Source organism: Lemur catta, unplaced genomic scaffold, assembly GCF_020740605.2.
Source record: "Lemur catta isolate mLemCat1 unplaced genomic scaffold, mLemCat1.pri scaffold_183_ctg1, whole genome shotgun sequence".
Taxonomy (NCBI): domain Eukaryota; kingdom Metazoa; phylum Chordata; class Mammalia; order Primates; family Lemuridae; genus Lemur; species Lemur catta.
Genome location: NW_025423800.1, coordinates 24,530 through 37,437, shown reverse-complemented (window position 1 = coordinate 37,437; position 12,908 = coordinate 24,530). Strand labels below are relative to the sequence as shown.

General features: G+C 52.6%; 2 non-coding genes and 3 pseudogenes across 2 annotated transcripts; all 5 read left to right on the top strand.

The window, feature by feature from the left end:
• Positions 1-369: 369 nt before the first annotated feature.
• Positions 370-501, top strand: LOC123629616 (annotated as a pseudogene).
• A 3,483-nt stretch (positions 502-3,984) lies between these two features.
• Positions 3,985-4,103, top strand: LOC123629609. Its single transcript, XR_006732131.1, has one exon. It is a non-coding gene; the product is annotated as a 5S ribosomal RNA (ribosomal RNA).
• Positions 4,104-5,313: 1,210 nt separating this feature from the next.
• On the top strand, positions 5,314-5,448 carry LOC123629617 (annotated as a pseudogene).
• A 3,469-nt stretch (positions 5,449-8,917) lies between these two features.
• Positions 8,918-9,036, top strand: LOC123629608. Its single transcript, XR_006732130.1, has one exon. It is a non-coding gene; the product is annotated as a 5S ribosomal RNA (ribosomal RNA).
• A 1,205-nt stretch (positions 9,037-10,241) lies between these two features.
• LOC123629615 lies at positions 10,242-10,373 on the top strand (annotated as a pseudogene).
• Positions 10,374-12,908: the final 2,535 nt, after the last annotated feature.

Below are 12,908 nucleotides of genomic sequence, written 5' to 3'. Positions count from 1 at the left end.
AGCCACGGCCCTGCCTCCTTGTCCTGGCCCTGCCCGCAAGCCCCTCCCCGCCGTGCCCTGGCGCGAGGCGGCGGAGGGCCCTCTCGCGCGCACTCTCGGGCTCTGGCCCTCCGCCCCCACGCGTGGAAGTCTGTCCCTGCGCGCGTGCCCGTGGGTCTGCTCCTTGGGATGTGCGACGGCGGTGCCTCCGCGGTTCGGGTGGGGCAGGGGGGTGCGCGCGGAGACCCGTCAGGCTCCGCCTGCGCCCGCCCCCCCATAGGGGCAGGTGGGCTAGCGAAGGGCCAGGGCGGCGGGAGGGACCCGACTGGGCAGGGAGGGACGCGTAGCAGCAGCTCGGCCTCTTGAGGCGTCCGGGGGCGCGGCGCCGGCCTCTGTGGCCATACCACCCCGAACGCAACGCGCCCGCCCGCCCGATTCCCTCTGATCTCGGGAGCTAAGCAGGGTCGGGCCCGGTTAGTACTTGCATGGGAGACCGCCTGGGAATACCGGGTGCCCTAGGCTTTTTTGCTGTGCCTCTTTTTCTGTCCCACCCCCCTGGGCTGGAAACGGGGGTGGGGTGGGGTGGGGTGGCCCGGGGCCCCTCCGCCCTCCGCGCCCGCCCCGGCTCCCGCCCCCGGCCGGCCCGGACCCTGTCCCGTGGCCCCTGGAGAGAGGGTCAGGTTTGACATGTGGAGGCTCAGTCCCCGAGGCTGTCGCCCCTCAGACACCTGCCGCAGGTCCGGGCCTCCGGAACTTCTGACGGACCGGCTCTGAATTCAGGACAAATTCTAAGGTTGTCCAAGTAGACGACCACGTTACCCTATGAGAGGAGAAATTTGATCCTATCCATATATGCAGAAGAATAGAATCTGAACAGTTGGCCATTCGTTCACGATAAAATAATTTAAGAATCCAGAAGAGAAGACATCTGGAAACTCTTTTCAAAAGTCTAAATCCTTAGAAAATAGTCTTAAGGATTCAGAAGTAAAAACATTCTTTGGAAAGTCACGAGCAAGACCAGGGTGTTGATAATGAGATTCTTCTGGTCAATACTGCAACAGACGCTCTAAAATACACACTAAAACAAGGGAAAACACTAATAATAGGTGGGAAAGGAAAAAATCACCTCGTTCATTGTCCTCACCTCCTACGGTTCTCAAAATACACTGTTTGCCCCTAGGCATGGGAGACCTGTAGAAAGCCTAGGTGAGTCCCGCAAGACAGCTCTACATGAAATCAACGTTCAATCGATAGTTTCGATATTTCTTATTTCCTAGCAAATACACAATAATGAATGCAATTTTTAAAAAGGATCACAGTCAAAGTCACAGAGAATCTACACAGCACCTACGGGAAAAACGTGCCAACTTAGATGGAAAACTTAGTAACAAACATAAATGATGGCCCAAATCGATGGAGAGGCTATACTGTATTCCTCGATAGATGGACACAGAGCCCCCAAACTAATCATTTCCCCCAAATTAATAAATAATCAAATTTAAACAGGGTTTATAACTAGAACTTACAATCTGTTTCTTTCTCCTTTTCTTTTAATTAGGGAAATGGACATGTTGAAGAATAATAATAATAATAATAATAATAATAATTATTATTATTATTATTAGATTAAATCGAGTTAACTGTACCAAAAACTCTACCACTCACCCTTATAAAACTGGGAGTTTATTCATAGGTCGCAAGCCGCTGTGTATCTTTTCCTGAAGGCATGCAACCAAAGAAACACTTCTCCCCAACAAATCCCATCTCGACTGTCAGCATTTTGCTTGCTTTTCCTTTTTAAAGTTTTTGCTCTCTGTTATAGGACTGTCTCATTGAGGTAGTTTGTTATTTTCACAGTTTATATAATACATGTGGAACCATTGTGGATGCATTCTGGGTAACTTGTGTGCCAGGGGAAACCTTCTGTTTGGGGAATACTCCTTGCTGACACAGGAAGCTGCAGTTCATCAGCACTGCTATAGAATGGCACTGCACGAAGCAATCGAAATATCTTTATCCGATCTTTGACTAGGTCCGTGTACACAGGGCTCCCGTGAGTATTACCCTAGACGATTCCTGGTCACACGTGCCCTATCTTCTCTCTGGTACGTGCTCCTCAGAGAATACGCTTGCTCCTGAATGACGCCAGTGTGGATTCATATCCATTTATGCTACATTGTTTTCCAAATGGTTCTATCACTTCACCTCCCGTATCAGCAGGGTGTGGGTAAGAGTTTTCCTCCCAGCCAACACAGCGATCGGTTTTTTAAGTTTCCTCAATCTGGTGAGTTTGAAACTACACCTTGCTTCAATGTTTATTTCCTATTTCCCTGATTAATAGTGAGGATACAGTGCCAAATGCGTATGAAGCATATTACACATAGATATTCTGTAATAGTAATATCTTGCAAGTATATGCGCTACAGATGCCTTGTCCTGTTTGCGGCTTGTTTTTTACCCTCTTCGTGGTATCTTTTGACACTTTTTATTATGGGAAATTTGAAATAGAAACAAAAACAGACAGAATAGTAGAATACATACTCACTACCCTGACTCAAGAAATCACCAACCCTTGGCCAGCCAGATCTTGTTTCTTTTATACCCCTCCTACCTTAAGTTCATGATCCCCTTAGTAATATCCCTCCATCGATAAAGGGTCAATATGTTTCTATCAAAGGTGGAGGCTTTCTTTCCTTTTTCAGTGTAATCACAGCCACATTATTCCATCTAAACATTTAACCGTATTAGAGATAACAGCAAGTACTCGATGTCTGCGTTTCCCTGAGACACATACACTCACTTCAGTTTCTTTGAATCCAGTGCAAATACAGTGCATACATGGTGATGGGTTGAGATGTCTTTTGAAAGAGTGTCCACACATCCCAACTAGTTGGGGGCGGCCCCGGCTGTCACCATTTCCCTTTGTTTCCTACCGCTGTCCACAGTGACCCGAGTCAGTTTGCCGCTGTGAGGGGTGTAATCGTGGATTTAAGCATATTTAATGTGTTTCGATATCTTGCAATTATTATACTTACTGGTGATCAGACTGTCCTGTGTTTGGCAAACGGGAGTCTACTCATTCTGGTTCCTGTGTCTTTTGACGTGACCCTCGTCCTGTTGGATGTCATAGCATCCACGCTTCCCAGCATAAGAAGCGTCCATTTCCCGCCCCAGACTTGAAGTCAGCCTATGTCTCCAGTAAGTCTTAGGACCGTTTAATAACAATGGTTTGTGGAGACCACGACCTAGATGCTGGTGAAATGCACTGCTTGTTGAGTTTGCAACCTATTTCTCAGCACTTTCCATGGGGAAACAACTAAAAACTAAACAATAAAATAGAATTAGATTAAAAAACTAAAGAAAAATACATTGAGCTTACACTGAGAATCCAAATGGAAACTGAGAAATTAGAGGCTTTTTACTCTATACTTTATCGATTTCACCTCTTTCTCTCACACCCAAATTCCCAGTTCTCAAAGACACCCACAGCATTCGCTCTTTGCGTGATGCCACACAATAATCGTATCCATTCACCGTATCACCGTGGACTACTTGCTACTGCGCCAAGCAGGAAAGGCGAGGAAGGAACTTTCTACTTTCCTGGCTCCACTGTGACAATCTAAGAGCTGCTGTCAGCCGAAGCCAGTCTGCTCATGTCCGGGGAGCTCGGAGCCATGTCCCACTCCTTTGGAATATTTCCCTGAGCCTTCATGTGGGCTCCTGCCGTCTGTAGAATCTGACAAGTCACACGTTGTCCTCCCGTTTGTGTCCTCCGTGCTTTGAAGAGATGTCCTATTGAGTCTTTGATTTTTGCTGTGATTTTGTATATGTGTCTGCGGCAAAGTGTTGCTTCTGTGCTGTGTAGCAGCTGCCCGAGCAAGGCTTTGAAGGCTACGGGGCTGCAGGACGGCGCGGGGGTGTCGGGGGTGGGGGTCGGGGCGCTGGGCCCGGAGGGCCACGTCGCAGCAGCTCGGCCTCTTGAGGCGTCCGGGGCCGGCCGCCGCCGTCTACGGCCATACCACCCTGAACGCGCCCGATCTCGTCTGATCTCGGAAGCTAAGCAGGGTCGGGCCTGGTTAGTACTTGGATGGGAGACCGCCTGGGAATACCGGGTGCTGTAGGCTTTTGCCTCTTCTTTTGTCCCGCCCGCCGGCCCGTGGGGGGTCGGGGGGGGGGTGGGGGGCCCCCCGCGCTCCGCGCCCGCCCCCCCTTTCGCGCTCGGCCCCCCGGCCCCCCGGCGCGGCCCGCTGCCCCCCGCCCGGGCCTTCCTCCCCTCTCCCCCGCTGCAGCAGCACCGCCAGGCGGCGGCGGCGGCGGCGGCGGCGGCGGCGGCGGGCAGCGGCAGCAGCAGAGCGTCCCAGCCCTTCCGTTCGGCCGGCAGCCGAGCCCCAGCCCTGGGCCCCACACGGGGCCGGGCCGGGCGGCGGGATCCCTAAGTGCCGCTGGGTCTCTTCTCCGGCCCCGCCCCGCACTCCGGGACATCCCCTGCACCCGGCGCGGGACAGCCCACGGCGGCAAACCGTGCCCTGGGCCCCCGGACCCCCAGCCCACCGTGGACTTCCTCTCCGCCGCACACCCGGGCCTCGGGCCCGGGGCCTCACGCCGGGCGGGCTCCTCGCCGCCGCCGGGGCTCCCGAGAGACACACCGGCGCACCGCACAGGGCAAGTCGCCGGCCACCCGGGCAGAGAGGACACACGCGGAGCACTCCCACCCAAACCCAAACGACCCACCGGCCCCCCGACCCGTGGCAACCCACCCCAAACCCCACCCCACGGTGCAACAGGATAGCCGGCTCTGGCCCCCCCGCCCCCCGCCCCCGGCCCCCGCCCCCGCGCGGGGCCTGCTGCCACACGCAGGCCCTGACGGGAATCGGGGGCAGAACGGTCCTCCCCAGACGGGGGTGGGGTGGCGCGGTGGGGGGGACACTGCACGTCTTTCAGGACCTCCGGGTGAAGGACCAGCGGCAGCCACGGCCCTGCCTCCTTGTCCTGGCCCTGCCCGCAAGCCCCTCCCCGCCGTTGCCCTGGCGCGAGGCGGCGGAGGGCCCTCTCGCGCGCACTCTCGGGCTCTGGCCCTCCGCCCCCACGCGTGGAAGTCTGTCCCTGCGCGCGTGCCCGTGGGTCTGCTCCTTGGGATGTGCGACGGCGGTGCGTCCGCGGTTCGGGTGGGGCAGGGGGGTGCGCGCGAGACCCGTCAGGCTCCGCCTGCGCCCGCCCCCCCATAGGGGCAGGTGGGCTAGCGAAGGGCCAGGGCGGCGGGAGGGACCCGACTGGGCAGGGAGGGACGCGTAGCAGCAGCTCGGCCTCTTGAGGCGTCCGGGGGCGGCAGCCGGCCTCTGTGGCCATACCACCCCGAACGCAACGCGCCCGCGCCGCCCGATTCCCTCTGATCTCGGGAGCTAAGCAGGGTCGGGCCCCGGTTAGTACTTGCATGGGAGACCGCCTGGGAATACCGGGGTGCCCTAGGCTTTTTGCTGTGCCTCTTTTTCTGTCCCACCCCCCTGGGCTGGAAACGGGGGTGGGGTGGGGTGGGGTGGCCCGGGGCCCCTCCGCCCTCCGCGCCCGCCCCGGCTCCCGCCCCCGGCCGGCCCGGACCCTGTCCCGTGGCCCCTGGAGAGAGGGTCAGGTTTGACATGTGGAGGCTCAGTCCCCGAGGCTGTCGCCCCTCAGACACCTGCCGCAGGTCCGGGCCTCCGGAACTTCTGACGGACCGGCTCTGAATTCAGGACAAATTCTAAGGTTGTCCAAGTAGACGACCACGTTACCCTATGAGAGGAGAAATTTGATCCTATCCATATATGCAGAAGAATAGAATCTGAACAGTTGGCCATTCGTTCACGATAAAATAATTTAAGAATCCAGAAGAGAAGACATCTGGAAACTCTTTTCAAAAGTCTAAATCCTTAGAAAATAGTCTTAAGGATTCAGAAGTAAAAACATTCTTTGGAAAGTCAACGAGCAAGACCAGGGTGTTGATAATGAGATTCTTCTGGTCAATACTGCAACAGACGCTCTAAAATACACACTAAAACAAGGGAAAACACTAATAATAGGTGGGAAAGGAAAAATCACCTCGTTCATTGTCCTCACCTCCTACGGTTCTCAAAATACACTGTTTGCCCCTAGGCATGGGAGACCTGTAGAAAGCCTAGGTGAGTCCCGCAAGACAGCTCTACATGAAATCAACGTTCAATCGATAGTTTCGATATTTCTTATTTCCTAGCAAATACACAATAATGAATGCAATTTTTAAAAAGGATCACAGTCAAAGTCACAGAGAATCTACACAGCACCTACGGGAAAAACGTGCCAACTTAGATGGAAAACTTAGTAACAAACATAAATGATGGCCCAAATCGATGGAGAGGCTATACTGTATTCCTCGATAGATGGACACAGAGCCCCCAAACTAATCATTTCCCCCAAATTAATAAATAATCAAATTTAAACAGGGTTTATAACTAGAAACTTACAATCTGTTTCTTTCTCCTTTTCTTTTAATTAGGGAAATGGACATGTTGAAGAATAATAATAATAATAATTATTATTATTATTATTATTAGATTAAATCGAGTTAACTGTACCAAAACTCTACCACTCACCTTATAAAACTGGGAGTTTATTCATAGGTCGCAAGCCGCTGTGTATCTTTTCCTGAAGGCATGCAACCAAAGAAACACTTCTCCCCAACAAATCCCATCTCGACTGTCAGCATTTTGCTTGCTTTTCCTTTTAAAGTTTTTGCTCTCTGTTATAGGACTGTCTCATTGAGGTAGTTTGTTATTTTCACAGTTTATATAATACATGTGGAACCATTGTGGATGCATTCTGGGTAACTTGTGTGCCAGGGGAAACCTTCTGTTTGGGGAATACTCCTTGCTGACACAGGAAGCTGCAGTTCATCAGCACTGCTATAGAATGGCACTGCACGAAGCAATCGAAATATCTTTATCCGATCTTTGACTAGGTCCGTGTACACAGGGCTCCCGTGAGTATTACCCTAGACGATTCCTGGTCACACGTGCCCTATCTTCTCTCTGGTACGTGCTCCTCAGAGAATACGCTTGCTCCTGAATGACGCCAGTGTGGATTCATATCCATTTATGCTACATTGTTTTCCAAATGGTTCTATCACTTCACCTCCCGTATCAGCAGGGTGTGGGTAAGAGTTTTCCTCCCAGCCAACACAGCGATCGGTTTTTTAAGTTTCCTCAATCTGGTGAGTTTGAAACTACACCTTGCTTCAATGTTTATTTCCTATTTCCCTGATTAATAGTGAGGATACAGTGCCAAATGCGTATGAAGCATATTACACATAGATATTCTGTAATAGTAATATCTTGCCAAGTATATGCGCTACAGATGCCTTGTCCTGTTTGCGGCTTGTTTTTTACCCTCTTCGTGGTATCTTTTGACACTTTTTATTATGGGAAATTTGAAATAGAAACAAAAACAGACAGAATAGTAGAATACATACTCACTACCCTGACTCAAGAAATCACCAACCCTTGGCCAGCCAGATCTTGTTTCTTTTATACCCCTCCTACCTTAAGTTCATGATCCCCTTAGTAATATCCCTCCATCGATAAAGGGTCAATATGTTTCTATCAAAGGTGGAGGCTTTCTTTCCTTTTTCAGTGTAATCACAGCCACATTATTCCATCTAAACATTTAACCGTATTAGAGATAACAGCAAGTACTCGATGTCTGCGTTTCCCTGAGACACATACACTCACTTCAGTTTCTTTGAATCCAGTGCAAATACAGTGCATACATGGTGATGGGTTGAGATGTCTTTTGAAAGAGTGTCCACACATCCCAACTAGTTGGGGGCGGCCCCGGCTGTCACCATTTCCCTTTGTTTCCTACCGCTGTCCACAGTGACCCGAGTCAGTTTTGCCGCTGTGAGGGGTGTAATCGTGGATTTAAGCATATTTAATGTGTTTCGATATCTTGCAATTATTATACTTACTGGTGATCAGACTGTCCTGTGTTTGGCAAACGGGAGTCTACTCATTCTGGTTCCTGTGTCTTTTGACGTGACCCTCGTCCTGTTGGATGTCATAGCATCCACGCTTCCCAGCATAAGAAGCGTCCATTTCCCGCCCCAGACTTGAAGTCAGCCTATGTCTCCAGTAAGTCTTAGGACCGTTTAATAACAATGGTTTGTGGAGACCACGACCTAGATGCTGGTGAAATGCACTGCTGTTGAGTTTGCACCTATTTCTCAGCACTTTCCATGGGAAACAACTAAAAACTAAACAATAAAATAGAATTAGATTAAAAAACTAAAGAAAAATACATTGAGCTTACACTGAGAATCCAAATGGAAACTGAGAAATTAGAGGCTTTTTACTCTATACTTTATCGATTTCACCTCTTTCTCTCACACCCAAATTCCCAGTTCTCAAAGACACCCACAGCATTCGCTCTTTGCGTGATGCCACAGAATAATCGTATCCATTCACCGTATCACCGTGGACTACTTGCTACTGCGCCAAGCAGGAAAGGCGAGGAAGGAACTTTCTACTTTCCTGGCTCCACTGTGACAATCTAAGAGCTGCTGTCAGCCGAAGCCAGTCTGCTCATGTCCGGGGAGCTCGGAGCCATGTCCCACTCCTTTGGAATATTTCCCTGAGCCTTCATGTGGGCTCCTGCCGTCTGTAGAATCTGACAAGTCACACGTTGTCCTCCCGTTTGTGTCCTCCGTGCTTTGAAGAGATGTCCTATTGAGTCTTTGATTTTTGCTGTGATTTGTATATGTGTCTGCGGCAAAGTGTTGCTTCTGTGCTGTGTAGCAGCTGCCGAGCAAGGCTTTGAAGGCTACGGGGCTGCAGGACGGCGCGGGGGTGTCGGGGGGTGGGGGTCGGGGCGCTGGGCCCGGAGGGCCACGTCGCAGCAGCTCGGCCTCTTGAGGCGTCCGGGGCCGGCCGCCGCCGTCTACGGCCATACCACCCTGAACGCGCCCGATCTCGTCTGATCTCGGAAGCTAAGCAGGGTCGGGCCTGGTTAGTACTTGGATGGGAGACCGCCTGGGAATACCGGGTGCTGTAGGCTTTTGCCTCTTCTTTTGTCCCGCCCGCCGGCCCGTGGGGGGTCGGGGGGGGGTGGGGGGCCCCCCGCGCTCCGCGCCCGCCCCCCCTTTCGCGCTCGGCCCCCGGCCCCCCGGCGCGGCCCGCTGCCCCCCGCCCGGGCCTTCCTCCCCTCTCCCCCGCTGCAGCAGCACCGCCAGGCGGCGGCGGCGGCGGCGGCGGCGGCGGCGGCGGCAGCGGCAGCAGCAGAGCGTCCCAGCCCTTCCGTTCGGCCGGCAGCCGAGCCCCAGCCCTGGGCCCCACACGGGGCCGGGCCGGGCGGCGGGATCCCTAAGTGCCGCTGGGTCTCTTCTCCGGCCCCGCCCCGCACTCCGGGACATCCCCTGCACCCGGCGCGGGACAGCCCACGGCGGCAAACCGTGCCCTGGGCCCCCGGACCCCCAGCCCACCGTGGACTTCCTCTCCGCCGCACACCCGGGCCTCGGGCCCGGGCCTCACGCCGGGCGGGCTCCTCGCCGCCGCCGGGGCTCCCGAGAGACACACCGGCGCACCGCACAGGGCAAGTCGCCGGCCACCCGGGCAGAGAGGACACACGCGGAGCACTCCCACCCAAACCCAAACGACCCACCGGCCCCCCCGACCCGTGGCAACCCACCCCAAACCCCACCCCACGGTGCAACAGGATAGCCGGCTCTGGCCCCCCCGCCCCCCGCCCCCGGCCCCGCCCCCCGCGCGGGGCCTGCTGCCACACGCAGGCCCTGACGGGAATCGGGGCAGAACGGTCCTCCCCAGACGGGGGGTGGGGTGGCGCGGTGGGGGGGACACTGCACGTCTTCAGGACCTCCGGGTGAAGGACCAGCGGCAGCCACGGCCCTGCCTCCTTGTCCTGGCCCTGCCCGCAAGCCCCTCCCCGCCGTGCCCTGGCGCGAGGCGGCGGAGGGCCCTCTCGCGCGCACTCTCGGGCTCTGGCCCTCCGCCCCCACGCGTGGAAGTCTGTCCCTGCGCGCGTGCCCGTGGGTCTGCTCCTTGGGATGTGCGACGGCGGTGCCTCCGCGGTTCGGGTGGGGCAGGGGGGTGCGCGCGAGACCCGTCAGGCTCCGCCTGCGCCCGCCCCCCCATAGGGGCAGGTGGGCTAGCGAAGGGCCAGGGCGGCGGGAGGGACCCGACTGGGCAGGGAGGGACGCGTAGCAGCAGCTCGGCCTCTTGAGGCGTCCGGGGGCGGCCGCCGGCCTCTGTGGCCATACCACCCCGAACGCAACGCGCCCGCCCGCCCGATTCCCTCTGATCTCGGGAGCTAAGCAGGGTCGGGCCCGGTTAGTACTTGCATGGGAGACCGCCTGGGAATACCGGGTGCCCTAGGCTTTTTGCTGTGCCTCTTTTTCTGTCCCACCCCCCTGGGCTGGAAACGGGGGTGGGGTGGGGTGGGGTGGCCCGGGGCCCCTCCGCCCTCCGCGCCCGCCCCGGCTCCCGCCCCCGGCCGGCCCGGACCCTGTCCCGTGGCCCCTGGAGAGAGGGTCAGGTTTGACATGTGGAGGCTCAGTCCCCGAGGCTGTCGCCCCTCAGACACCTGCCGCAGGTCCGGGCCTCCGGAACTTCTGACGGACCGGCTCTGAATTCAGGACAAATTCTAAGGTTGTCCAAGTAGACGACCACGTTACCCTATGAGAGGAGAAATTTGATCCTATCCATATATGCAGAAGAATAGAATCTGAACAGTTGGCCATTCGTTCACGATAAAATAATTTAAGAATCCAGAAGAGAAGACATCTGGAAACTCTTTTCAAAAGTCTAAATCCTTAGAAAATAGTCTTAAGGATTCAGAAGTAAAAACATTCTTTGGAAAGTCACGAGCAAGACCAGGGTGTTGATAATGAGATTCTTCTGGTCAATACTGCAACAGACGCTCTAAAATACACACTAAAACAAGGGAAAACACTAATAATAGGTGGGAAAGGAAAAATCACCTCGTTCATTGTCCTCACCTCCTACGGTTCTCAAAATACACTGTTTGCCCCTAGGCATGGGAGACCTGTAGAAAGCCTAGGTGAGTCCCGCAAGACAGCTCTACATGAAATCAACGTTCAATCGATAGTTTCGATATTTCTTATTTCCTAGCAAATACACAATAATGAATGCAATTTTTAAAAAGGATCACAGTCAAAGTCACAGAGAATCTACACAGCACCTACGGGAAAAACGTGCCAACTTAGATGGAAAACTTAGTAACAAACATAAATGATGGCCCAAATCGATGGAGAGGCTATACTGTATTCCTCGATAGATGGACACAGAGCCCCCAAACTAATCATTTCCCCCAAATTAATAAATAATCAAATTTAAACAGGGTTTATAACTAGAAACTTACAATCTGTTTCTTTCTCCTTTTCTTTTAATTAGGGAAATGGACATGTTGAAGAATAATAATAATAATAATAATAATAATAATTATTATTATTATTATTAGATTAAATCGAGTTAACTGTACCAAAACTCTACCACTCACCTTATAAAACTGGGAGTTTATTCATAGGTCGCAAGCCGCTGTGTATCTTTTCCTGAAGGCATGCAACCAAAGAAACACTTCTCCCCAACAAATCCCATCTCGACTGTCAGCATTTTGCTTGCTTTTCCTTTTAAAGTTTTTGCTCTCTGTTATAGGACTGTCTCATTGAGGTAGTTTGTTATTTTCACAGTTTATATAATACATGTGGAACCATTGTGGATGCATTCTGGGTAACTTGTGTGCCAGGGGAAACCTTCTGTTTGGGGAATACTCCTTGCTGACACAGGAAGCTGCAGTTCATCAGCACTGCTATAGAATGGCACTGCACGAAGCAATCGAAATATCTTTATCCGATCTTTGACTAGGTCCGTGTACACAGGGCTCCCGTGAGTATTACCCTAGACGATTCCTGGTCACACGTGCCCTATCTTCTCTCTGGTACGTGCTCCTCAGAGAATACGCTTGCTCCTGAATGACGCCAGTGTGGATTCATATCCATTTATGCTACATTGTTTTCCAAATGGTTCTATCACTTCACCTCCCGTATCAGCAGGGTGTGGGTAAGAGTTTTCCTCCCAGCCAACACAGCGATCGGTTTTTTAAGTTTCCTCAATCTGGTGAGTTTGAAACTACACCTTGCTTCAATGTTTATTTCCTATTTCCCTGATTAATAGTGAGGATACAGTGCCAAATGCGTATGAAGCATATTACACATAGATATTCTGTAATAGTAATATCTTGCCAAGTATATGCGCTACAGATGCCTTGTCCTGTTTGCGGCTTGTTTTTTACCCTCTTCGTGGTATCTTTTGACACTTTTTATTATGGGAAATTTGAAATAGAAACAAAAACAGACAGAATAGTAGAATACATACTCACTACCCTGACTCAAGAAATCACCAACCCTTGGCCAGCCAGATCTTGTTTCTTTTATACCCCTCCTACCTTAAGTTCATGATCCCCTTAGTAATATCCCTCCATCGATAAAGGGTCAATATGTTTCTATCAAAGGTGGAGGCTTTCTTTCCTTTTTCAGTGTAATCACAGCCACATTATTCCATCTAAACATTTAACCGTATTAGAGATAACAGCAAGTACTCGATGTCTGCGTTTCCCTGAGACACATACACTCACTTCAGTTTCTTTGAATCCAGTGCAAATACAGTGCATACATGGTGATGGGTTGAGATGTCTTTTGAAAGAGTGTCCACACATCCCAACTAGTTGGGGGCGGCCCCGGCTGTCACCATTTCCCTTTGTTTCCTACCGCTGTCCACAGTGACCCGAGTCAGTTTTGCCGCTGTGAGGGGTGTAATCGTGGATTTAAGCATATTTAATGTGTTTCGATATCTTGCAATTATTATACTTACTGGTGATCAGACTGTCCTGTGTTT